This window comes from Schistocerca serialis, chromosome 12, assembly GCF_023864345.2.
Source record: "Schistocerca serialis cubense isolate TAMUIC-IGC-003099 chromosome 12, iqSchSeri2.2, whole genome shotgun sequence".
Classification (NCBI taxonomy): domain Eukaryota; kingdom Metazoa; phylum Arthropoda; class Insecta; order Orthoptera; family Acrididae; genus Schistocerca; species Schistocerca serialis.
Genome location: NC_064649.1, coordinates 112,869,183 through 112,893,057, shown reverse-complemented (window position 1 = coordinate 112,893,057; position 23,875 = coordinate 112,869,183). Strand labels below are relative to the sequence as shown.

The 23,875-nt window shown below is 44.7% G+C and overlaps 1 protein-coding gene and 1 pseudogene across 1 annotated transcript in view; both read left to right on the top strand.

Annotated features, from left to right (window-relative positions):
• Positions 1–359: 359 nt before the first annotated feature.
• The window catches only part of LOC126427977 (uncharacterized), a 65,722-nt gene continuing 42,206 nt past the window's right edge, over positions 360–23,875 (top strand). The window contains exon 1 of the mRNA XM_050089863.1: positions 360–491. The gene's annotated coding sequence lies outside the window, so the exon portion shown is untranslated. The remainder of the gene's footprint in view (positions 492–23,875) is intronic.
• On the top strand, positions 7,033–7,149 carry LOC126428627 (5S ribosomal RNA; annotated as a pseudogene).

The following is a 23,875-nucleotide window of genomic DNA, read 5'->3' as shown; positions in this document are numbered from 1 at the left end:
AATAGCAAACTACTCCACCATTTTAAAGATAACAAAATTACGCAAAACAATCGCTGCAGAGTGACTAATTGGCCACTCATGGAAAATGGGGAACAGTAAGTAACTCTTAAATCGATAACTTAGGAAATGTCTATGTTGCTCAGTGTGCAATTCTTGTGCCATGTACCTTTGCACGCAGTGTGAAACGTTTCTGTCATCGCGGCATTTTCAGGTGAGAGATGGGCGAACCTGGCTGCTGGTGCTGCTGTTGCTGCTGCTGCTGTAGGGAGAAGCCGGCCCCACCGCCACCCCCGCAGCCGGCGGTGGTCGCGATGCACAACGGGCACCCCGTCTTCCTCAGACCCGCCTTCCAACCCATCACCACGCAGCCACCTGGGACCATCACCACGACCACGACCGTGCTCACCAGCAGGCAGCTGCCTCCGACAGCCTACGTCGCAACCAGTCCACCGCTAATCATCAGAGAAAATCGTCAACGTATTCGCGAACCGGTATCGCATGCACTGCTTACGCTCTTAACAATCACCAAAACTCAGCATTTAGCTCTAAATTAGGGCTCTAGCATTGACTATACCCTGAGGTAACTCGTAATACCGTGTCGGACCTTCTTTTGCTCCGGAGCAACTCGGCATGGCATGCACTCAAGTCGTCTGAAGTCCTTTGCAGGAATACAGTCCCATGCTGCCTCTATAGCCGTCCACAATTACGAAACTGTTGACGGTGCAGGATTTTGTGCACGAAATGACCTTGTAACGTCCCCACAGAAAATACTCTCTACCACGCACCAATTAATCATTGTCAATCAAACCATCCACATTCATTCACTTTGGAAAAGTATCTGATCTGATCTTCTCGTAACATATGCGGCGACAGCTAGACGACGCCAAAGTATTTTCTAGCGCGTTTATTCTTTGAAATAACAGAGATGCATATATGCATTCTCCATCGTTGTTAGAGTGGGAACTAGGACAGCTTCTGGAGTAGGGATTGAGGGATTAACGTATTTCTGAGAGATACATATTCTGATTTTCTTCTCGCTAAATCGAGCGAATTAACTTTTGTGCCACTAGCGGTTTGTTTGAATAGAAAGAGAGTGTAAACGGAAAATAATTAAGACGTGGAATCACCGGAGATCTGGACATGTAATGGAGATGGATTTAATACACAATTTCCTTCATAAATAAGGTTTGTGACTTTTTGTTCCGGAGTGAATGAAAGAATGAGTTTTTTTCTGAACCATTTGATGATCACGTTGGCCCTGTAATTAGTGGGGAAGTTTCAGCTGTGTCGAAGAGAGCCTGCAATCACTGAGTCTGTGTTAAATCGTCCAAAAAGGCTTCGTACACATCTGGAATTCGCAATCTTCCGTAAAAGGAACAAATTGTCCACACGATTGATTCTCCCGACTGAATACAGTGTTTAACAGTAATAATAAATGTAAAGCTCTCTTACAGCAAGCCAGCCGCTGATTACCAAGACGAAGGACTCCACCAAAGATCCTATTTGGCTGATTTCACGTAATGAAATACTATAATAAAAACTGTACATAGATAAAGGAGAGAAAGAGAGAGAGCGAATGAAAATAGAGATAATACTAATAATCCTCCATTAGTCTAACTTTTCGCCTGTCTTATCACGGATCAGCCAAGACACGGGAGGCCCTTACATTACTGTATAGATTTATGTGTGAAGGTGAAAGAGTCTTAAAGGCAACAGATACACATCTATATAGACAAGACATTACACAAAGTTAGCGGCTAGCTGCATTCATCATCTGTTCGTAGAGGAAGAGACGGCAACTTATTATCTTGTTAAAATCTCTCCATTATGTCCCATAAATGTTCAATGGCATTCATTTTTCCACGTTTAGGATTAGCTGCCTTTCATCACACAAATTGGATATTTTGCCTAAGTCGTGTTGTACCTTCGTACAGTCACTCAACTTACAGTACACAACGGCATCATCGGCAAACAACCCCAGACTACTGCCTACGATCTCCGCCAAATCACCCGCATACTGAGAACAACAACGGTCCTATCACACAACCCTGCGGCACTCCATTGTCTACGATGAACACTCGTGTTCGACGGTATCATACTGGGTTCAGCCGGCCACTGTTGTCGAGCGGTTCTAGGCGCTTTAGTCCGGAACCACGCGGCTGCTACGGTCGCAGGTCCGAATCCTGCCTTGGGCATGGATGTGTGTGATGTCCTTCGGTTAGTTACGTTTAAACAGTTCTAAATTCTAGGGGACTGATGACCTCAGATGTTAAGTCCCATAGTGTTTAGAACCATTTGAATCATACTGGGTTCTATTACTTAAGAAGTCTTCGAGCTACTCCAATACCTGTGAAATTATTCCATGTGCTCGTACCCTGGTTAATGAGGAATGATTTCCAGGAATCTAGAAGTATGGAATCTGCGAGTTAACCTTCACCCATAGTTCTCAGTACATCACATGAGAAAAGGGCAAGCTGAGTTTCGAACGAGCTATGATTTCTAAAACCATGCTGATTGTGGTGTCACCGCCAGACACCACATTTGCTAGGTGGGAGCCTTTAAATCCGCCGCGGTCCGTTAGTATACGTCGGACCCGCGTGTCGCCACTATCAGTGATTGCAGACCGAGCGCCGCCACACGGCAGGTCTAGAGAGACTTCCTAGCACTCGCCCCAGTTGTACAACCGACTTTGCTAGCGATGGTCAACTGACAAACTACGGTCTCATTTGCCGAGACGATAGTTTAGCATAGCCTTCAGCTGCGTCATTTGCTACGACCTAGCAAGGCGCCATATTCAATTGATATTGTGAATCATGTACCGTCAAGAGCGACGTTTATCATTAATGGATTAATAGATTAAAGTATTCCACCAGCTACGTCCGTTTTTCTAAATTATAATTTCCTTGTCATGTTCCAGACCTCACTCCAGCCTGCGTGAGCTAAAACGCGTGCATTTCGGCCATCTTTAGTAAAACGGTGTTGGCTCTCCTGCCAACCTCAACACTGATTCGTGCACATAAGTTCCTCGGTCTGAAGAAAGTTTATTATATTCGAACTGATAATGTGTTCAAGGATTCTGCAGCATACAGATTTAGGGTGTTGGTCTCTAATTTTGCAGGTCCGTTCTTTTACCTTTCTTATGTACTGCAGTCACTAACACGAATTCTTTACAGGCAAATGGAAAAACTGGTAGAAGCCAGCCTCGGGTAAGGTCAGTTTGGAATCCGTAGAAATATTGCAACACGTGAGGCAATATTGACCCTACCACTTATCTTGGAAAATACATTAAGGAAAGGCAAACCTACGTTTCTAGCATTTGTAGACTTAGAGAAAGCTTCTGACAATGTTGCCTGGAGTACTCTCTATCAAATCCTGAAAATGGCAGGGGTAAAATACAGAGAGCGAAAGGCTATTTACAATTTGTACAAAAACCAGATGGCAGTTGTAAGAGTTGAGGGCCATGAAAGGGAAGCAGTGCTTGGGAAGGGAGAGAGACAGGGTTGTAGCCTATCTCCAATGTTATTTAATCTGTATATTGAGCAAACAGTAATGGAAATTCTGTGTAGGAATTAAAATCCATGGAGAAGAAATAAAAACTTTGAGGTTCGCCGATGACATTGTAATTCTGTCAGAGACAGCAAAGACCTGGAACAGCAGCTGAACGGCATGGGCAGTATCTTGGAAGGAGGATATAAGATGAACATCAACAAAAGCAAAACGAGGATAATGGAATGTAATCGAATTAAATCGGGTGATACTGAAGGAATTAGATTAGGAACTTAGACGCTTAAAGAAGTAAATGAGTTTTACTATTTGGGGAGCAAAATAACTGATGATGGTCGAAGTAGAGAGGATATAAAATGGGCAATGCCATGGAAAGCGTTTCTGAAGAAGAGAAATTTGTGAACATCGAGTATAGATTTAAGTGTCAGGAAGTCGTTTCTGAAGGTATTTGTATGGAGTGTAGTCATGTATGGAAGTGAAACGTGGACGATAAATAGTTTGGACAGGAAGAGAATAGAAGCTTTCGAAATGTGGTGCTGTAGAAGAATGCTGAAGATTACATGGGTAGATCATGTAACTGATGAGGAGGTATTGAATAGAATTGGGGAGAAGAGAAATTTGTATCACAACCTGACTAGAAGAGGGGATCGGTTGGTAGGACGTATTCTGAGGCATCAAGGGATCACCAATTTAGCACTGGAGGGCAGCGTGGAGCGTAAAAATAGTAGAGGAAGACCAGGAGATGAATACACTAAGCAGATTCAGAAGGATGTAGGTTGCAATAGGCAGTGGGAGATGAAGAAGCCTGCAATGCATAGAGTAGCATGGAGAGCTGCATCAAACCAGTCTCTGCACTGAAGACCACAACAACAACAGATACTGGAGTCACCTGGCTATTTTCCAGTCGCTTGGGACTTTGTGCTGGCGAGAGATTCACGGTAAATGCAAGCGAGGTAAGGGGCCAATGACACAGAGTACTCTTTGTAGAATAGAACTGGGTTTCCATCCGGACCCGGTGATTTATTTGTTTCCAAATCTTTAAGTTGCTCTCCTACCCCAGGTATGCTTATTCCTATGACGCCCAGACTGCACTCTGTCCGATGATCAAATTACGGTATGTTTGTACGCTTCTCCTGCGTGAAGGACTTCTTGAACGTTGGTCTAAAACTTCGTTTCATTTCCCTATCTTCAACTGACACACCCGCGCGATCAACAAAGTACTCTATGAAAGCCTTAGAGCTGGCTAGCGATTTTACATACGACCGGAATTTTCTCGGGTTGCCACATCTTTTGCTAAGGTGCGTCGGTGGTATAATACGTAACGAAAATGAAAGTTCCAAAACTAATTGCAATAAGGGAACATGTTTAATATTTTATACGGTGGCTTAATTGTCATTATCAACTAAAAGCTAGTTGGTAGTGACCTGTTCTGTCAAGTCGCAGTAAGCTCAATGTTTTTGTAGTTACAAGACATAAAAATACTTTTTTGCTGATATTTTGGCAGGTCAGTGTTTTGACAGCAAAAAATTGTCAGAATATTCAAATGTAAAAAAAAATCTGTCAATAACGTACTTTCTTACCTACTTTAAGTACAAAAAGTATGATAGCTACGGCGACTTGACGGAAAAAATTTACTGTGGTCGACGCTGCGGCCTTCTCCACCAGACATCACGGCGCCTAGAGTATCAGCAACCAAACTTACAGCCTGCAGCCGCGGGTTGCCCGCTCGCAGGCACACCGAAGCACTACACAACCGACAGGCGATATTGTTGAACGGCCACAACAGCAGCAACAACAACAACACCACTGCAAAGACACCAGCGGACACCAGGGGCCACTACCAGCCCACATAAACATAAGGAAAGGTCGCTGCAGATCCTGGAACTATTTCACACGTCAAACCACGTGACGGAAAATAGTTCCGAGGTACTCATCCGCCGAAGCGCTATAAAGGCCGGCGCTCGGCCGCACATCGGCTCCTCGGCTTCCTCTCACACCTTTTTCCCCTCCGCCGGTGTGCTCTAGGGTTCCGTCCTCTCCCCTCTTCTGTACCTCTTGTATGCGGCGGACGTGCCGCCGCCTTCACCCCCCATTCACCTTCTCCAGTACGCCGATGACACTGCCTTGCTTGCCCCTGCCCCCACTCTGCAGCGCTCCCAACACCTTCTCCAATCCCATCTTGACCAGTTCACAGCTTGGTGCCAAAACCCAGGTGATCATAGTAGGCAAAACCACCCCTTCCTTCCGCCTCCTCTGTTTCTACATCACCATCTATGGCCATCCTATCGCCCTCACCCCCACCCTTAAGTACCTTAGTGTCACGCTCGACCGTCGCCTCTCCTGGACCCCCCCACCTTCAGACGATCCAAGCCAAGGCACGCTCCCACCTCTGTCTCCTCAAACTCCTTTCCGGATTCGCCCTATCCTTTGCTACGCCCACCTGGCCAGGACCTCCGCTCCCCCTACCTTTTACAAATCCCTTCAGATCCTTGAACGCCATGCTCTTCACCTCGCCTATCGCATCCGTCTCCCCTCCCCCACGCGGATCCTGTACGACCTAATTCCCTTCCCCCACCTCCTCCTTTTCCTCGAACAGATACGGATCCTCTACACCTCCCACAAACTCTATCCTCCTCACCTGCTGGTCTCTCCCATCCTCACCCGCCCCCGTCCGCTGCCGCGCCTGTACTTCCATGTCCCACTTGCTCTCCATCTCTCCACCCTCCTTACCCTCTCCCAAGGTGGCTTCCGCCAGCACCCCCTCCCAGATGATGCCCTCCTCCCTTCCATCTACCCCTCCTACCAACTTTGATCCTCCGTCCCTCTTCCTGTGCTTGTTCCTTTGGGCACCCTCTCTCCCTTCTCTCCCCCTTCCCTCCACCCTTTCTCCCCACTCCTCCCCTGGGCTTCCCCTACCCCTGTCCCTCCACTCCTCCTCCCCTCTCCTCTGCCATTGGCATCTTTGCTCTCCCCTCTCCCTCCCCCCCACCCTTCTTCCCTCTTGGCAGATCCCCGGACTCGCACATGTTACGTGGACACTCGCGCGCCAGAGATCATTGCCATCCGTTTCTAGTGTGTGCCGTCGTGTATTGTGTTCAGTGATCACCGTTACGCTCCATCATTCACATGTGCCATCAGTGTTTGTGCGCCGTGTCAACAGTTTGTCACGTGTATTATCGTCGAGTGTGAACGGCTCCATGTTTTGTATTCGAAATACTGTTTTTTACCCGCCATTATGTCAGTTATGAGTATTCTTTCTGTTTTTTCTCATTGTCTACTCTAAGGCTGAAGAGCGGCGTAGAATGCTGCTGCCAGCCTACCTGTTGTTCGTATAGGTGTCAAAATTACAATAAAGAAAAAAAAAAACGCACATCGGCAGTTCATAGACCGCCAGCAGACGTGGATAGCTGCTGCCCCAGCAGCCTGACTTGGATCCTCTCGCTGATCTCTGGATTAGTCTTGGTATATCGGAGAAGTGTCTGGCGGAGACTAGCAGGAAATTATTTCTGTTGTTTTAATATTATTCTTGGCAACGGCCTTGCCGCAGTGGATACACCGGTTCCCGTGCGATCACCGAAGTTAAGCGCTGTCGGGCGTGGCCGGCACTTGGATGGGTGACCATCCAGCCGACATGTGCTGTTGCTATTTTTCTGGGTGCACTCAGCCTAGTGATGCCAATTGAGGAGCTACTCGACCGAATAGTAGCGGCTCCGGTCAAAGAAAACCATCATACCGACCGGGAGAGCGGTGTGCTGACCACACGCCCCTCCTATCCGCATCCTCCCTGAGGATGACACGGCGGTCGGTTGGTCCCTATGGGCCACTTGTGGCCTGAAGACAGAGTGCTTATACATTATTCTTGTATGTAGTTGTGATTCGAAGATGGATCTATATTTTGTGTTGGTGTTATACTTGGAGAATTTGTTTTGGTTAATTGAACAGTCCAATAAATTGTTTTCGGACTTTGATCGTTAGTTTCTTCTGCTTACGCAAACATAACAGTCGTCACTTCCAACTAGGTGTCACATGATAACAGCAATTTAGCCGAAACAAGCCTGTTTGTGTAAAATATTAAATATATTACTTTATTGCAGCTAATTATTTTTATTGTGTCAACGCGTGAAGTTTCATTCTCTTTCCTCCACCCCTCCTGGGTGCTGTAGCCTGTTAGGCAGGCTGTGTTGTTGCCCAATTTTTCTTTGAAAGTACGCTCTCAGTATTCCAACAGCAACGTCCTCTGTGATGCAAAACGGCTCTCTCGTAACGTATGCTAGTGCGATTTGTTGAGCATCTCCCTAATGCTCTCGCACATAGTAGCCATCCCGTCAAGATCTTCTCTGTCTCTTCTGTTAATCCTACAGAGTAGTGGCCCCAGAACTAAAACTAAACTCTGTCCGAACAGATCGTGGAAGGCCGAACGGTACCAACCGGACGCCGTGTCATGTTCAGTCCACAGGCGTCACTGGATGCGGATATGGAGGGGCATGTGGTCAGCACACCGCTCTCCCTGCCGTATGTCAGTTTACGATACCGGAGCCGCTACTTCTCAGTCAAGAAGCTTCTCACTTTGCCTCCCAAGGGCTGAGTGCACCCCGCTTGCCAACAGAGCACGGCAGACCGCATGGTCACCCATCCAAGTGCCAGGCAAGCTCGACAGCGCTTAACTTCGGTTATCTGACGGGAACTGGTGTTACCACTTGTGGTGTGCATACTGCAAGACCTTCGGTACACACACCATCAGATTATTTGACTTGTCGCTCTGACGAGGTAGGCGAGTGTCAGCAATATGTCTCGTGGTCTTATCGTGGCGTGTTTATCTTCAGCCGTTAGGTCAGACGATAGAAATGCCACTTGCACGCATAGGGTAGCAGATTGATGGTGACCAACTTTAAACAGAACCTGATTAATTTTCACACACATTTATTAAAATAAAAAAAAGCATAGACATTACGTAACTTGATTCTGGATGGTGCTTACAATTGACAATGTGAAGTTCCTTTGGTCTTGGTACGTCAATCGTATTCCTCACATATATCTGATACTTGACAAAGTGTCTATACATTTCTCTTCATGGCTATGTACAAGAATATGATAATCTTATTAGGTGCAGACTGAAACTTGACTACAGACTAATGCAGACTAATGTAGAAGTTGTACGGACTGGTGCAGACAAATGCAGACTGGCTAATCGGAGGTCTGTATACTCGTTACAATGCCTCGCACATTCATGTATCACTGCGCGAGTGTGATCCGCAAGGAGAAAAGGTTCTATGTTAGCAGCAATCTCATTGGATAAGTTACATATTAATACACGGAGCAGCGGAAGCAGAAGTTGGTCCGTCTCTAAGGCAACGCCATCTCGTAGCGCGGAGACAGACGAGCGCTGCGCCTGCGCTGTTGTGCTTAGCGGGGCGCGCTCTAGTGGGAAAGTTGTGTACGCACTGACTACACAAAACTATGTACACAACACCACTGCTGCGAGGGCATTGTCTAAAGACCCCAGACTGATGGGCAGTACTCTTGCACTGGTGGAGCGACTATGTTCCAAGCCGATTCATTAGCAGATGAGCTACATTTCTTTAAAACCCTCCCTGTGAATCTCAGCCCCACATGCGTTTCTTATAAAGTTTGTTTTATGTGGTCACTCGACTTTGGGGCACTCCAGATGCTTGCTCCAAGACATTGCCATTGTGTCCAGTGCCAACAGCCTTGGCTCAGTTGTAACACTGACGCCCGTCAGTCACCGAAGTGAAGAGCAGTCGGACTTGGCTAACACTTGGATGGGTGACTGTCCGGGTCTACAGAGCACTATTGAAGCCAATTGAGGAGCTACTTGACAGAGATGTAGCGGCTCCAGTCACGAAAACTGAAAACGGATGGGGGAGCGGTGAGCTGACCACATATCCCTGCATACCCACATCCAGTGACACCTGGATACAACATACATAAAACGTACATAAAACCAAAGCAGAGGGGAAAGTCCTGTTGAATGACCAAGTACACATGCCAAGCAATTCATTATTTACAGTAATAGATGAAATAAAAGAATAATGTTCGCAAAAGGTATTAATACAATAATACTGTCCAGTTTAATAATAATATAACCCAACATCTTTACACTCTCTCATCCATGAACCCCTCCACAGAATATCGAAACCAAAAGTCAAACCAGCTGTCGCTAAAGTTTTCAGCCACTCGCTATCAGCTAGTACACCCGCCACGCCACCCCCACAAAAAAGGTCTCTAGCCCCCTATCTGTCTCACTCATACACCCACACGGTATAAACATCATAAATAGAAGTTAGTAAGGGACATATACTTCGTTAGATTGGCAAGAAATAGGTAAACATACCAAAGAAGATGAAAGAAATAATGGAGTCGCAAGATTTACGCTGTGAAAAGCAGTGTACGAAGAAATAGTTGTATCGAGTGACAAAAGAACAACAGTCCACCACAAAAGAGAGTGAGAAAGATGGTGAACAGCGTATGGAAGGCGAGAACCTAAAGATGTGATGGCAGTGATAAAAGTGATAGCGCGACCTCCAGACGAGGTGTGAGGAATCGCAGATCAGCATTTCGTAAGTAATTACTTTCTTTACAAAAAAAAAAAAAAAAAAAAAAAAAAAGTGAAGTGAACTGTTTGATAATCTATAACTAACAATACTGTACCGTTATAGATCCTAATGACGATACCTTATAGCAGGAGAAGGCGAATCGTGTATGGGAGAAATAAAGTAACCAGCAGCAGGAAAAGGCAGTTTTATTTAGAAAACAAGTATATATATGCTTGCTGTGGAGAATGGCCAGGCAAACAAACTTTTATGAAGCTTGAGACAGCATACAATGTATTGTCCAAAATCGCTAAACCTACAATGAAACTGCAACTCATCGTTTCTGACAAGATTCGTCAATCCAGATTCGCACCGCCCTTGTGTACCTACACACTGATGAGCCAAAGACATTACGACCACTGCCCACCGTGACGTTGGACACCACCGGTGGGAGCACGTGGGAGCACGTGACATGGTAACAAAAGTATGTAAGCGGAGCAGACACAGGCGTGGTATAACCCTAGCCAAGATGTGGGCTGCAAATGGGGAAATCCATTGAGATAAGCTACTTTAACAAAGGCAGTTTACTATTACACAGAGCCTATGAATGGGTATCTCGAAAACGGCGAAGCTGATCTGATGTTCACTTGCTTGTTTGGGGGAGGAGACCAAAAAGCGAGGTCATCGGTCTCATCGGATTAGCGAAGAACGGGGAAGGAAGTTGGCTCTGCCGTTTAGAAGGAACCATCCCGGAATTTGCCTGGAGCGATTTAGGGGAATCGCAGAGAAACCAAATCACAATGGCTGGACGCGGGACTGAAGCGTCGTCCTTCCAAATGCGAGCTCAGTGTCCTAACCACTGCTCCACCTCGCTCGGTGGTCAGATTCTTGAAGAAATAATCGACAATTAAACTCCTCAATTAAATAAAAATCCACGAAAAAAATCCAAATTCTCTCACCAGCATCGACCAATAGAGTAATTGGAGACACGGATGGGGGATCACCCTAGCGAAGGTATGGCCTACAAATGGGGAAATCTATTAACAATCGCACCTTCGACAAGGGACAGATTATTTTTACGCAGAGCCTGTGAACAAGTGTCTCAAAAACGGCGAAGCTGGTCGAATTTCCACGTGCTACTGTCGTGAGCATCTACAGAAAGAGGTAGAAGGACAGTGAAAGTACCACCAGGCGCTAAATGGTTGGACGTCGACGACTCTTCAGAGAACTTGGGGTTCGGAGGCTTGACTGCTCCCTACTGTAGGATAGATGGTGATCTTTGGAATGTCTGCCGAAAGAACACAATGCTTGTGGAGCATAAGTGTTTTGGAGCACATAGTTAATCCTACACTGTTGAACAGGCAGCTCCGCAGCAGACCACCCCTACATATTCACATGTTGACCCAACGACATCGTCAGTTACGACTGCACAGGGCACGGGACAATCGGGGTTCGACCGTCAATAAATGGAAACGAGTCGGCTCTTCGGCTGAATCACAGTATTGCTGCACTAGGTCGCTGGTCGTCTCCACAAAAGCAGTCATCGAGGGGAACGGCGGCCCGAAACGCGCAGCTCGCCACGGACACAGGCTGGTGGGAGCAGTATCATGCTGTGTGAGACATTCTCCTGCGCTCGTATGGGACCCATGGTAGTAATCGAAGACACGCCGCCTTCATCCCTTCATGCTCTGCCCTGACGGCGAAGCCATCTTTCAGCAGTATAATCGTCCGAGCCTCAGAGCCACAACCGTGCTACAGTGGTTTGAGAAGCATTATCCTCAACTCACGTTGATGTCTCAGCGTTCAAATTCGCTTGATGTGTGAGAGTCATTCAATAATTAAAGTCCAGCCGGGGTGGCCGAGCGGTTCTAGGCGCTACAGCCTGGAACCGCGCGACCGTTACGGTCGCAGGTTCGAATCCTGCCTCGCGCATGGATGTGTGTGATGTCCTTAGGTTGGTTAGGTTTAAGTAGTTCTAAGTTCTAGGGGACTGATGACCTCAGTAGTTAAGTCCCTGCCTCGGGCATGGATGTGTGTTATGTCCCTAGGTTAGTTAGGTTTACGTAGTTCTATGTTCTAGGGGACTGATGACCTCAGCAGTGAAGTCCCATAGGGACTGATGGCCTTAGCAGTTAAGTCCCATAAGATTTCACACACAAAGGGTATCTCGAAAACGGCGAAGCTGACCTCATGTTCACTTGCTTGTTTGGGGGAGGAGACCAAAAAGCGAGGTCATCAGTCTCATCAGTTGTAGTACAAGAGAAATTAATTTAAGCTCCTACAAAAGTTATAGGACCAGTAAGCAGTTCTTCTTGTGCAACATTATTAGGAGTCATAGTAAAAGTGTCGACAGTCTTGTAGACAGGCATTCTTGATCTTCTTGTATATCTCCTCCTTCTGTACGGCATAGTTGTGTGCTTTGTGCGGCTGCCTCGAGTCAAATGAGCATGCAGCTGCCTGCCTAGCGGAAGCCACAACTGATAAGACTAGGCGTGGCAGGAAGTAGCGCTCGCAAAAACTGTCATGGCGGCGCCAGAAGTTATTTTTCGCTGCGGATCGCGCTTAGTTAGAACTATAGCGCGATCCGGCGGCGGCCTCGTGGTACGGCTAAGTCCCGCTCAAGGTCACCCGCCAATATGGCGGCGCACACAGCCATTGAACCAGTTAAGTCCCATAGTGCTCAGAGCCATTTGAACCGATAATTAAAGAGACAAATTGGCCTTGGGAAAAACTGTTAGTAGGGAAAGTTCGGTACTTTTATGGGTTTTAAGTTGGCATCACTGAAATGAGACCTGACCAGCTGATGTATCAACATCGTTTTCTTTATAACCTCAAAAATGCATTTTAAAATGGCGAATCCGCTTGAAACGTCCACATTAGTTGAACAACGTTATGTTATTCGTTTTTTACTTGCTGAAGGCTAGAAACCAGTGAATATAGAGAGGGGTTCTAGAAAATGTATCCACAAACTGACGGAGCTGTCTCATCTTTGGTTGGTAATAGTTTGTAGTTCCGGCAATCGCCACACAAGCATTGTATTGCGTTGTTTTGTTTTGTCAGATGACAGTCGCCAGATAGTCAGTGTTTTGTTCTTAGTTCCACCTAGTTTCTCGAGTAAACATGGCTGGCGCAAGGCTTACATTCGATGAAAGGAAGTCAGTTTTGAAGTGGTGTTTTAAGTACGAAAAGATTGGCGATCGGGAGTATCAAACAGAACCACCGACACGTTTAACGATTCGTAGCAGCCGAAGGCTGTGTTAAAGATGTACACAATCAACGATCTGGACGAGCTGTAACAGTAACAACTCCAGCTAACTCCCGTCGTGTGTTACAACAATTCACTCGTTCAACACAGAAGTCTGGAGACAGTGTGCCCGTGAAACTGGAGTGAGTCGTTCAAGCGTTCGGCGAATTTTGAAGACAGCAAAGTGGAAGTGCTACATCCCACGATTGCTACACGCAATGAACGAGGACGACCCAGATCGTAGAATGGACTACTGCGAGTGGTTTACTAACATAGTGCACAACGATGAAGAGTTTGCAGAGACGATTATGTGGTCTGATGAGGCACAGTTCAAACTCAGTGGTACAGTAAATCACCACAACTGCATCTACTGGGCGGCCGAAGATCCGAACGTCCATGTAGACAAAGCCGTATATTAGCCAGGAGTAAATGTGTGGTGTTGTTTGTCTTATCGGGGCTTGATTGGGCCATTCTTCTTTGACGGCACAGTTACCGGTGAGGTGTACCTTCAGAAGCTTCAGAAATCCATTTTACCGGTCATCCGAGACTTGTATGGAGACGGAAGAGTTTACTTTCAACAAGACGGTGCCCCAGCCCACTACCAAAATTGTGTTAAGGCGTATGTCGATCAAAATCTACCAGGAAGATGGACAGGCCGTAGAGGTGCTGTGGAGTATCCACCACGTTCCCCAGACCTAACTCCTCTGGACTTTTACCTGTGGGGAACACTAAAGGACGTCGTTTATCGACAAAAGCCACGCACATTGGATGAACTTCGAGAATCCATCGTACATTTATGTGCAAATATCCAACTGAACACGCAGTCAGAAGTTCGTGCTGCAGTTGGGCGGCATCTCTTGTATGTTGATGTTAATGGTTAGGTTAGGTTAGTGGTTTTAACGTCCCGTCGACAACTAGGTCATTAGAGACGGAGCGCAAGCTCGGGTTGGGGAAGGATGGGGAAGGAAATCGGCCGAGCCCTTTCAAAGGAACCATCCCGGCGTTTGCCTGAAACGATTTAGGGAAATCACGGAAAACCTAAATCAGGATGGCTGGAGACGAGATTGAACCGTCATCCTCCCGAATGCAAGTCCAGTGTGCTAACCACTGCGACACCCCGCTCGGTGGATGTTAATGGTGACCATATCTTTAAGTTGGACTTTAAGCTACACTTTCACCAAAAATGAGACAACTCCGTCAATTAGTTTGCAAGTTATGGACTTTTAAACAGTGGATACATTTTTTTGGATCCCTCTGTATAGTGTAGAATGTCTAAAGTTTATGGTGAAGGTTGTATGAATCGTGCAAATGTTTACAAGTGGGTAGAGCAGTTCGAGAACGGTCGCGACTCAGTGACTGACGAACACCGTTCTGGCCGACCAGTTGCAGTTTCAACTCCCTCACTTGAAAGTCGAAATTATGACACTATTCGTGCCGACCACTATGTGACTGTGGAAATGATAGTTGATAAGGATCAAGTTATTTCTGGTACAGTTTATAACATTTTCTGTAACAAGCAGAAGTACCGCAAAACATGTGCAAGATGGGTCCCAAAGGAGATGACGCGGCTACACAAGGAAACAAGGTTGAGAGTGTGCACAGAGCTAAAGGAACGTTATGAAAGAGAAGGTGAGCACTTCCTCGACAAAATTTTAACTTGTGATGAAACTTGAGTTCACTGTTATGCGCCAGAATCAAAAAGACAAAGCATGGAGTGGAAGCACACCAACTCATCTGTCAAGAAAAAATTCAAAACCCAAGCATCAGCAGGAAAAGCCATGTTGACAGGGTTTTTGGATGCTGACGGTCCAGTTTTTTTGTGATTATCTCGAAGAGCAGCCTACAATGAACAGCCAATACTACTCGGATTTGTTTTTAAAACAAGGTGAAGCCAAGCATGAGAGAGAGACGTCGTGGATCTCAGAGGAGAGGTGCGATTCTCCAGCAAGACAACGCACGTCCTCGTATTGCTCAACTAACCCATGAAACATAGACAAAAAGGGCTGGGAAATACTGCCTCATCCCCCTTACAGTCCTGATGTAGCACCTAGTGATTCCCATTTGTCTGGTGCACTGAAGGAGGCATTATGTGGAAAGAGGTTCCAGGACAACAAAGACGCAAAAATGCTTGGCGGGAAATTGGTTCATACATTAAGATAAAGAGTTCTTTGCAGCCGGAATAAAAAAGCTTGTAGCGAGTTGGAACAAGTGCATGAATGTTCAAGGAGATTAAGTTGAAAAGTAGAAAAAGTATTGTTTTGTAAAAATAAACGCTTTTTTCTCCAGACCAGTTTGTCTTTTTAATTACTGAATGATTCTCGTGAATCCTTTGGAGGCCGTCTGGATCGCTATCGGGAGGCATCACAGCCTATGCAATTCTGCAGCCAGTTATATACGCGAATTACGTGAGACGTGCGTAGACATGTAATGCCTCATACTTCTTCAAATCTACCAACAAACTGTCGGATCCCTGATACGTAGAATCAGTGATGTAATCCTTTTCAAAGACGAAAAAACAAGCTGTTAAAGTAGGTGGTCACTGTAATGGACTTGTAGCAAGCGAGTATAGGATGAATTGGGCGGTGGGTACTCAAGCAGTGAATGTCAACAGCTTGGGATTCTTTCAAATGGTTCAAATGGCTCTGAGCACTATGGGACTCGAACATCTGAGGTCATCAGTCCCCCAGAACTAACAGCTACTTAAACCTAACTAACCTAAGGACATCACACACATCCATGCCCGAGGCAGGATTCGAACCTGCGACCGTAGCGGTCGCGCGGTTCCACACTGAAGCGCCTAGAACCACTCGGCCACACTGGCCGGCGGGGTTCTTTCAAAGTAGCTTGTTCTAAAGCACACTGAATTTCATGCAATACATTGTCTCGTTGTTGTTGTTGTTGCGGTCTTCCGTCCTGAGACTGGTTTGATGCAGCTCTCCATGCTACTCTATCCTGTGTAAGCTTCTTCATCTCCCAGTACTTACTGCAACCTACATCCTTCTGAATCTGCTTAGTTTATTCATCTCTTGGTCTCCATCTACGATTTTTACCCTCCACGCTGCCCTCCAATGCTACATTTGTGATCTCTTGATGCTCAGAACATGTCCTACCAAGCGCTCCCTTCTTCTTGTCAAGTTGTGCCACAAACTCCTCTTCTCCTCAATTGTCTCGTTAATAGAAGCATAAAAAAATTTATACCTGTCCTTAACAATTTGTAATGTGCGTTTTATTAAAAGCTGTTTATTCCTACGGTTGGTGGCAACAGTTGAAAAAACGTGAAGTCTGCAGTGAACGTATGGCAACTTGTGCTCCTCTTCCTCTGATAGCCGAGTGCCTGCCCCAATGATGGAACAACTGAAATTACCAACATCTTCGAATGAATACGTTACCAATTAGCCATAACAGAGTTTTCGTTTATGTAGTTCACTATCTGTTTCTGTAAGGACAGATTCAGCTCCAGTACACTTCAGTTCAATCAGACATAAAAATCTTTCTCTCGCCGGCCGGCGTGGCCGAGCGGTTCTAGGCGCTACATAGTGGAACCGCACGACGGGTACGGTCGCAGGTTCCAATCCTGCCTCGGGAATGGATGTTTTTGATGTCCTTAGGTTAGTTAGGTTTAAGTAGTTCTACGTTCTAGGGGACTGATGACCTCAGAATTTAAGTCCCATAGTGATCAGAGCCATCTTTCTCTCACTTCGAAAGACGGAGATGGCACAACAAACGGACTATAGTCTATTCTTCATAAGAAAAGTCCTGATGAAAATATTACGCTGTGTATCCTCCCAAGTCAGCTAGAGGGAGACCAAGAGATGAATACGCTAAGCAGACTCAGAAGGATGTAGGCTGCAGTAGGTACTGAGAGATGAAGAAGCTTGCACAGGATAGAGTAGCATGGAGAGCTGCATCAAACCAGTCTCAGGACTGAAGACCACAACCACAACATGTTTCAGTCCTTTCCGATCTTTCTTCCTGTGAATTAAATATGCTTTAAATGTCAGTATCACGACAAGTGGCTCAACAAAAAATTACATAGCGTTATTTACACATATAAAAAGTTTAAATTTATTATGACCAATAAAAAGTCACCATTTGTCTTCCAAAACATTAACATTATCCCATATTCCTCGGTGTTGCTCCCCCTCCCTTCAAACATTCGTACGGGCGCCCTCGGTAAACAGTATTAAAATGGTCTTATGTATTGACATGCTTAATTAAGGTACTAACTCTAGCAATTCCGTACAGTAATGACAAGGAAAAAAGACTCAGATCAGTGAAGCAGTAAAGAGTAAGATAGCATACAACAATGGCTTCTTCAGACAGTGCTTCAGCTACCTAATGTTACCAGCAGCCCGGAACAAGTGACTGCCGTCACCTGACTTTCACCAATTCAGAACAGTCAAAATACAGTTTACACACTGTAACTCTTATTCGTTTGTGAAAGTGATCTGTGAACGGTATTTATGAATCCAAAGATACATAAAATCTAAGTTCCTCTTAATTTAGTAGCCTTTGCCTGGAGGTTTTGTTTGAAATGTTCCTACAGAGGGGCTTCAAAATTTCGCACGACATTAGCGATCTATGTCAGTGAAGGTCGTTGGTTGGTTCCCCCCTGTACCGTCAGTCGGTCACAGTCAGATTAATAATAGCAAAACCAGGAAAGATTCCGAATCACGTTACTGCAGACCTATAAGCTTTCTTCTAGTAGCCTGAAAAGCTTTTAGAAACTTTGGAAATGCTCTCACATGTTTATGGACTATTACTGTAAGTTGGTAGATCTTGTTGAGAAAGAAAGCTTTGAATAATTTGTAAGGTGACAGAATAAATGAAGGTCAATTTCGCACCTTACATAAGAGCTTTATATATCGTAACGGGAAGGTGAATTTGACACCTAACTTAATTTGGCGTTGTTGTTGTTGTGGTCTTCAGTCCTGAGACCGGTTTGATGCAGCTCTCCATGCTACTCTACCCTGTGCAAGCTTCCTCATCTCCCAGTACCTACTGCAACCTACATCCTTCTGAATCTGATTAGTGTATTCATCTCTTGGTCTCCCTCTACGATTTTTACCCTCCACGCTGCCCTCCAATACTAAACTGGTGATCCCTTAATGCCTCAGAGCATGTCCTACCAACCGATCCCTTCTCCTAGTCAAGTTGTGCCACAAACTTCTCTTCTCCCCAATCCTATTCAATACCTCCTAATTAGTTGTATGATCTATCCCTCTAATCTTCAGCATTATTCTGTAGCACCACATTTCGAAAGCTTCTATTCTCTTCTTGTCTAAAGTACTTATCGTCCATGTTTCACTTCCATACATGGCTACACTCCATACAAATACTTTCAGAAACGACTTCCTGACACTTAAATCTATACTCGATGTTAACAAAATTTTCTTCTTCACAAACACTTTCCTTGTCATTGCCAGTCTACATTTTATATCCTCTCTACTTCGACCATCATCAGTTATTTTGCTTCCGAAATAGCAAAACTCCTTTACTACTTTAAGTGTCTCATTTCCTAATCTAATTCGCTCAGCATCACCCGACTTGATTCGACTACATTCCATTATTCTCGTTTTGCTTTTGTTGATGTTCATCTTATATCCTCCTTTCAAGACACTATCTATTCCATTCAACTGCTGTTCTAAGTCCTTTGCTGTCTCTGACATAATTACAATGTCTCAATTTGGCGGTAATGAGCAAATTTGCCTGTAAGTGTGTAATGCAAAAGGGATGACACTCAATCGACGGTATTAACACACCAGTCATGTGAAGTATGTCTACGAGCAGAAGGTGAGACAATCAGCGAGAAAAAATCGTTATGATTTGGATGCAATTGTGAGGAGAGGAGAAGGCCACACCAGAGGGGGTACCACGGAAAGCACTTAGGGCGCGTCCCAAGGCGAGAGTCAACGACCGACCGACCAGGTGGCTCGAACCCTATCGGTAGAAAAAATCCGTGACATGGAGAATGAAAGAACCCAGGTGGGGAGACAGTTCGGCTACGAGAAAGACAAGACGGAAATTTTCGAGGACTCTGACTAAGCATCAAGTGCAGAACGGGGCGCATAACGCTCTGCACGACGCAGAGGAGAAATTTGTGTGAACACTGCGTTCACAGTTGCCGACGTCCGGATAGGAATTAGCTCCAACAGCGGAGAAACAAACCACCCAGTTAGTTAATTGTTCTTGAGAGAACTGAGAGGGCATTACAACATGCACGCTGCTCCAGCCATGAGCGTGTATATTGACATATTCCAAGACTAGGGATGAGTATATATTTTCTCGCATAACGAGAAACATAGGGAAAAATTCGGCAGAGGTCTAATAAGCTTTTATAGGAATTTCAGGGTAAGATAGATACTGCCTACAGGAAAATTAAAGAGACCTTTGGAGAAAAGGGAAGCATTTGCATGAATATCAAGAGCTCAGATGGAAACCCAGTTAGAAGCAAGGAGGGGAAAACAGAAAGGTGGAAGGAGTATAGAGAGGGTCTATACAAGAGCGAAATACTTGAGGACAATATAATGGAAATGGAAGAGGATGTAGATGAAGATGAAATGGGAGATACGATACTGCGTGAAGAGTTTGACGGAGCACTGAAAGACCTGAGTCGAAACAAGGCCCCGGGAATAGACAAAATTCCATCAGAACTACTGACGGCGTTGGGAGAGCCAGTCCTGACAAAACTCTACCATCTGGTGAGCAAGATGTATGAGACAGGCGAAATACCCTCATACTTCAAGACGAATATAATAATTCCAATCCCAAAGAAAGCAGATGTCGACAGATGTGAAAATTACCGAACTATCAGTTTAATAAGTCACAACTGCAAAATACTAATATGAATTCTTTACAGACGAATGGACAAACTGGTAGAAGCCGACCTTGGGGAAGATCAGTTTGGATTCCGTAGAAATGTCGGAACACGAGAGGCAATACTGACCCCACGAGTTATCTTAGAAGAAAGATTAAGGAAAGGCAAATTTACGTTTCTAGCATTTGTAGACTGAGAGAAAGCTTTTGACAATGTTGACCGGAATACTCTCTTTCAAATTCAGAAGGGGGCAGGGGTAAAATACCGGGACCGAAAGGCTATTTACAATTTGCATAGAAAGCAGATGGCAGTTATAAGAGTCGAGGGACATGAAAGGGAAGCAGCGGTTGGGAAGGGAGTGAGACAGGGTTGTAGCCTCTCCACGATGCTATTCGATCTGTATATTGAGCAAACAGTAAAGGAAACAAAAGAAAAGTTCGGAGTAGGTATTAAAATGTTCTGAGGCATAAAGGGATCACCAATTTAGTACTGGAGGGCCGCGTGGAGGGTAAAAATCGCAGAGGGAGACCAAGAGATGAATACACTAAGCAGATTCAGAAGGATGTAGGTTGCAGTAGGTACTGGGAGATGAAGAAGCTTGCACAGGATAGAGTTGCATGGAGAGCTGCATCAAACCAGTCTCTGGACTGAAGACCACAACAACAACAACAACAACAACAGGAATTTCAGAGGCAGAGAGCGGCCATGCATATGATAGCTCATTACAGCAAAGATAAATACCGCGTGCTGAGGTGTAAACTTGTTGGTTCACCAGCTTGCATCCACTGTAAACTCGAGCGACCTTGTGTAATCTTTTGCTCAACTTGTCACAAAACTAATCATCCTCCATAAACTTGATTGTCATCGTAAATAGAACCGAACTTTGAAACGGAATCGGATAATTTATCGTAGTACTAACCAACATCATAAGGTAATTGTAAGAATAATTTTGTAAAGAAACCTATGGTTAAAATTAAATATTGTTGTCTTTAGGATTAGTTAAGTTTCAGAGGACAAGAAGCGTCATTTTCACAACTGTCTTAAGAGTGTCACATTGTAAACTGTGTAAAAGCGTAATGAAGATTCGCAGGAGAGCTTCTGTAAAGTTTGGAAGGTAGGAGACTGGCAGAAGTAAAGCTGTGAGTACCGGGCGTTAGTCGTGCTTCGGTAGCTCAGTTGGTAGAGCACTTGCCCGCGAAAGGCAAAGGTCCCGAGTTCGGGTCTCGGTCGGGCACACGGTTTTAATCTGCCAGGAAGTTTCATATCAGCGCACACTCCGCTGCAGAGTGAAAATCTCATTCTGGAAACATCCCCCAGGCTGTGGCTAAGCCATGTCTCCGCTATATCCTTTCTTTCAGGAGTGCTAGTTCTGCAAGATTCGCAGGAGAGCTTCTGTAAAGTTTGGAAGGTAGGAGACGAGGTACTGGCAGAAGTAAAGCTGTGAGTACCGGGCGTGAGTCGTGCTTCGGTAGCTCAGTTGGTAGAGCACTTGCCCGCGAAAGGCAAAGGTCCCGAGTTCGAGTCTCGGTCGGGCACACGGTTTTAATCTGCCAGGAAGTTTCTTGTGTAAAAGCGTGTATATCTCTTAAAAGTTTGCAACATTAAACAAATGGCATTACAGGATACACAGTTGTGTCCTCAGTCACAGAATAAATAACCACCATCTCACATCTTACAAATTTTTTCGATATTATTAATACCAAAAATACGTATGGCCAGCCTTAGTAAGAAAATACAACAATAAAGTGTTATTTTTCAGTACAAAATATTTAAATAATGCAGGTTTGTGCAGAAAATATTTTACCTCGTTATAGACGAATGGCGTCTTTAAATATTGACCCCCACTTTTTATGTTTTCAAGCAGATGTGTTCTTATCATTAGTTATCGATTAAACATAATAGCGCTAATCCTACATAATTAAACTAATAACTACTAGTAAAATATCTCAGTAAAATGAAGGAAGTGTTATTTAAAATTAAGAACTAATTGTTTTGTGTTGTCGAAATTGCAGTCTCTAGATGAACATGCCTGTCACGATTCCAGTTCTATAGCGCAAGCTTCAGATTCCTTACGAGAGTTTTTGGCCCTACGCTTAGGTTTGCCACAATAATCCGTTAGCTTGCGATTCACTGCAGCAACGTCTTTAAACGCTCACTCCAATCTCTACTAAACTATTATTTTAGAAAAAAAATCGACACTTCACGACGCATGATTCGATCACACTACTCAGTTACAAACATCAGTAATATCAACAATCGCACTCGGAAAACGAGTGTTCGCTGACAGCGCGTGGAAGAGTTGGGAGGACAACTGACTGTTTTTAACAATCGATTGGTCAGTCGATTGTTTTTTCGTGCAGTCGGTTTATCCACTCGGTTGCAGCCGTTATATGAATTTTACACTCAGTTTCCGGGTTTGAGTTATTTTATTTACTTTCTCTTTCGGACTTTTCGGTTATCATATCAATTTTTGGTTCCTTTTTAAAATTTAATAACAGAGGCTTCCCTTTAATTTTACGTATATATAAATGAACTATCACCTTCTAACTCGTTTCTGGAATATCTCTGATCAAAGCTGTAATGATCATTTTGGAACACCCGGTATTTTCCTTACTTCTTTATTGATATAAGGAGAAGCCGCCAACAATCAGTGATCTTATGCACCACGACGTTGCCCCGCTCACCAGGCAACTGAATAATTTAAATATCATTTGCCTTCTACTCATTGAGCTGTATTAAAACAGTCTTAATTTACGTCCATATTACTTACTACAAACGCGCACTATGTTTCAACATGAGCGTCTGTATAACGCGCTTTCACAAATTCCTGTAACTCTTATGTCTAGTTTATATCTACCGGTCGGTAGGTGGCGCGCACCCGCTGGCGTTGACAGCACAACAAGGCGTCTACAGAATGACCCAGATGTCCGGCGATTTTGAAGTTTTTGTCTGGGGTTAGCAATTTAAGTGTTGGTAGGCATACCTGGCATATTTAGCTTTCACGATTATTGTAAGTGGTACATTAATATACAAGATACTAGAAGATATCAGAATGATTATATAATGGTAAGACAGAGATTTAGGAACCAGGTTTTAAATTGTAAGACATTTCCAGGGGCAGATGTGGACATTGACCACAATCTATTTGTTATGAACTGTAGATTAAAACTGAAGAAACAGCAAAACGGTGGTAATTTAAGGAAATGGGACCTGGATAAATTGAAAGAACCAGAGGTTGTACAGGGTTTCAGGGAGAGCATAAGTGAACAATTGACAAGAATGGGAGAAAGAAATACAGTAGAAGAAGAATGGGTAGCTCTGAGGGATGAAGTAGTGAAGGCAGCAGAGGATCAAGTAGGTAAAAAGAGGAGGGCTAATAGAAACCCTTGGGTAACAGAAGAAATATTGAATTTAATTGATGAAAGGAGAAAATTTAAAAATGCAGTAAATGAAGCAGGCAAAAAGGAATACAAACGTCTCAAAAATTAGATCGACAGGAAGTGCAAAATGGCTAAGCAGGAATGGCCAGGGGACAAATGTAAGGATGTAGAGGCTTATCTCACTAGGGGTAAGACAGATACAGCCTACATGAAAATTAAAGAGACCTTCGGAGAAAGGAGAACCACTTGCTTGAATATCAAGAGCTTTGATGGAAACCAAGTTCTAAGCAAAGAAGGGAAAGCAGAAAGGTGGAAGGAGTATAGAGAGGGTCTATACAAGGGCGATGTACTTGAAGACAATATTATGGAAATGGAAGAG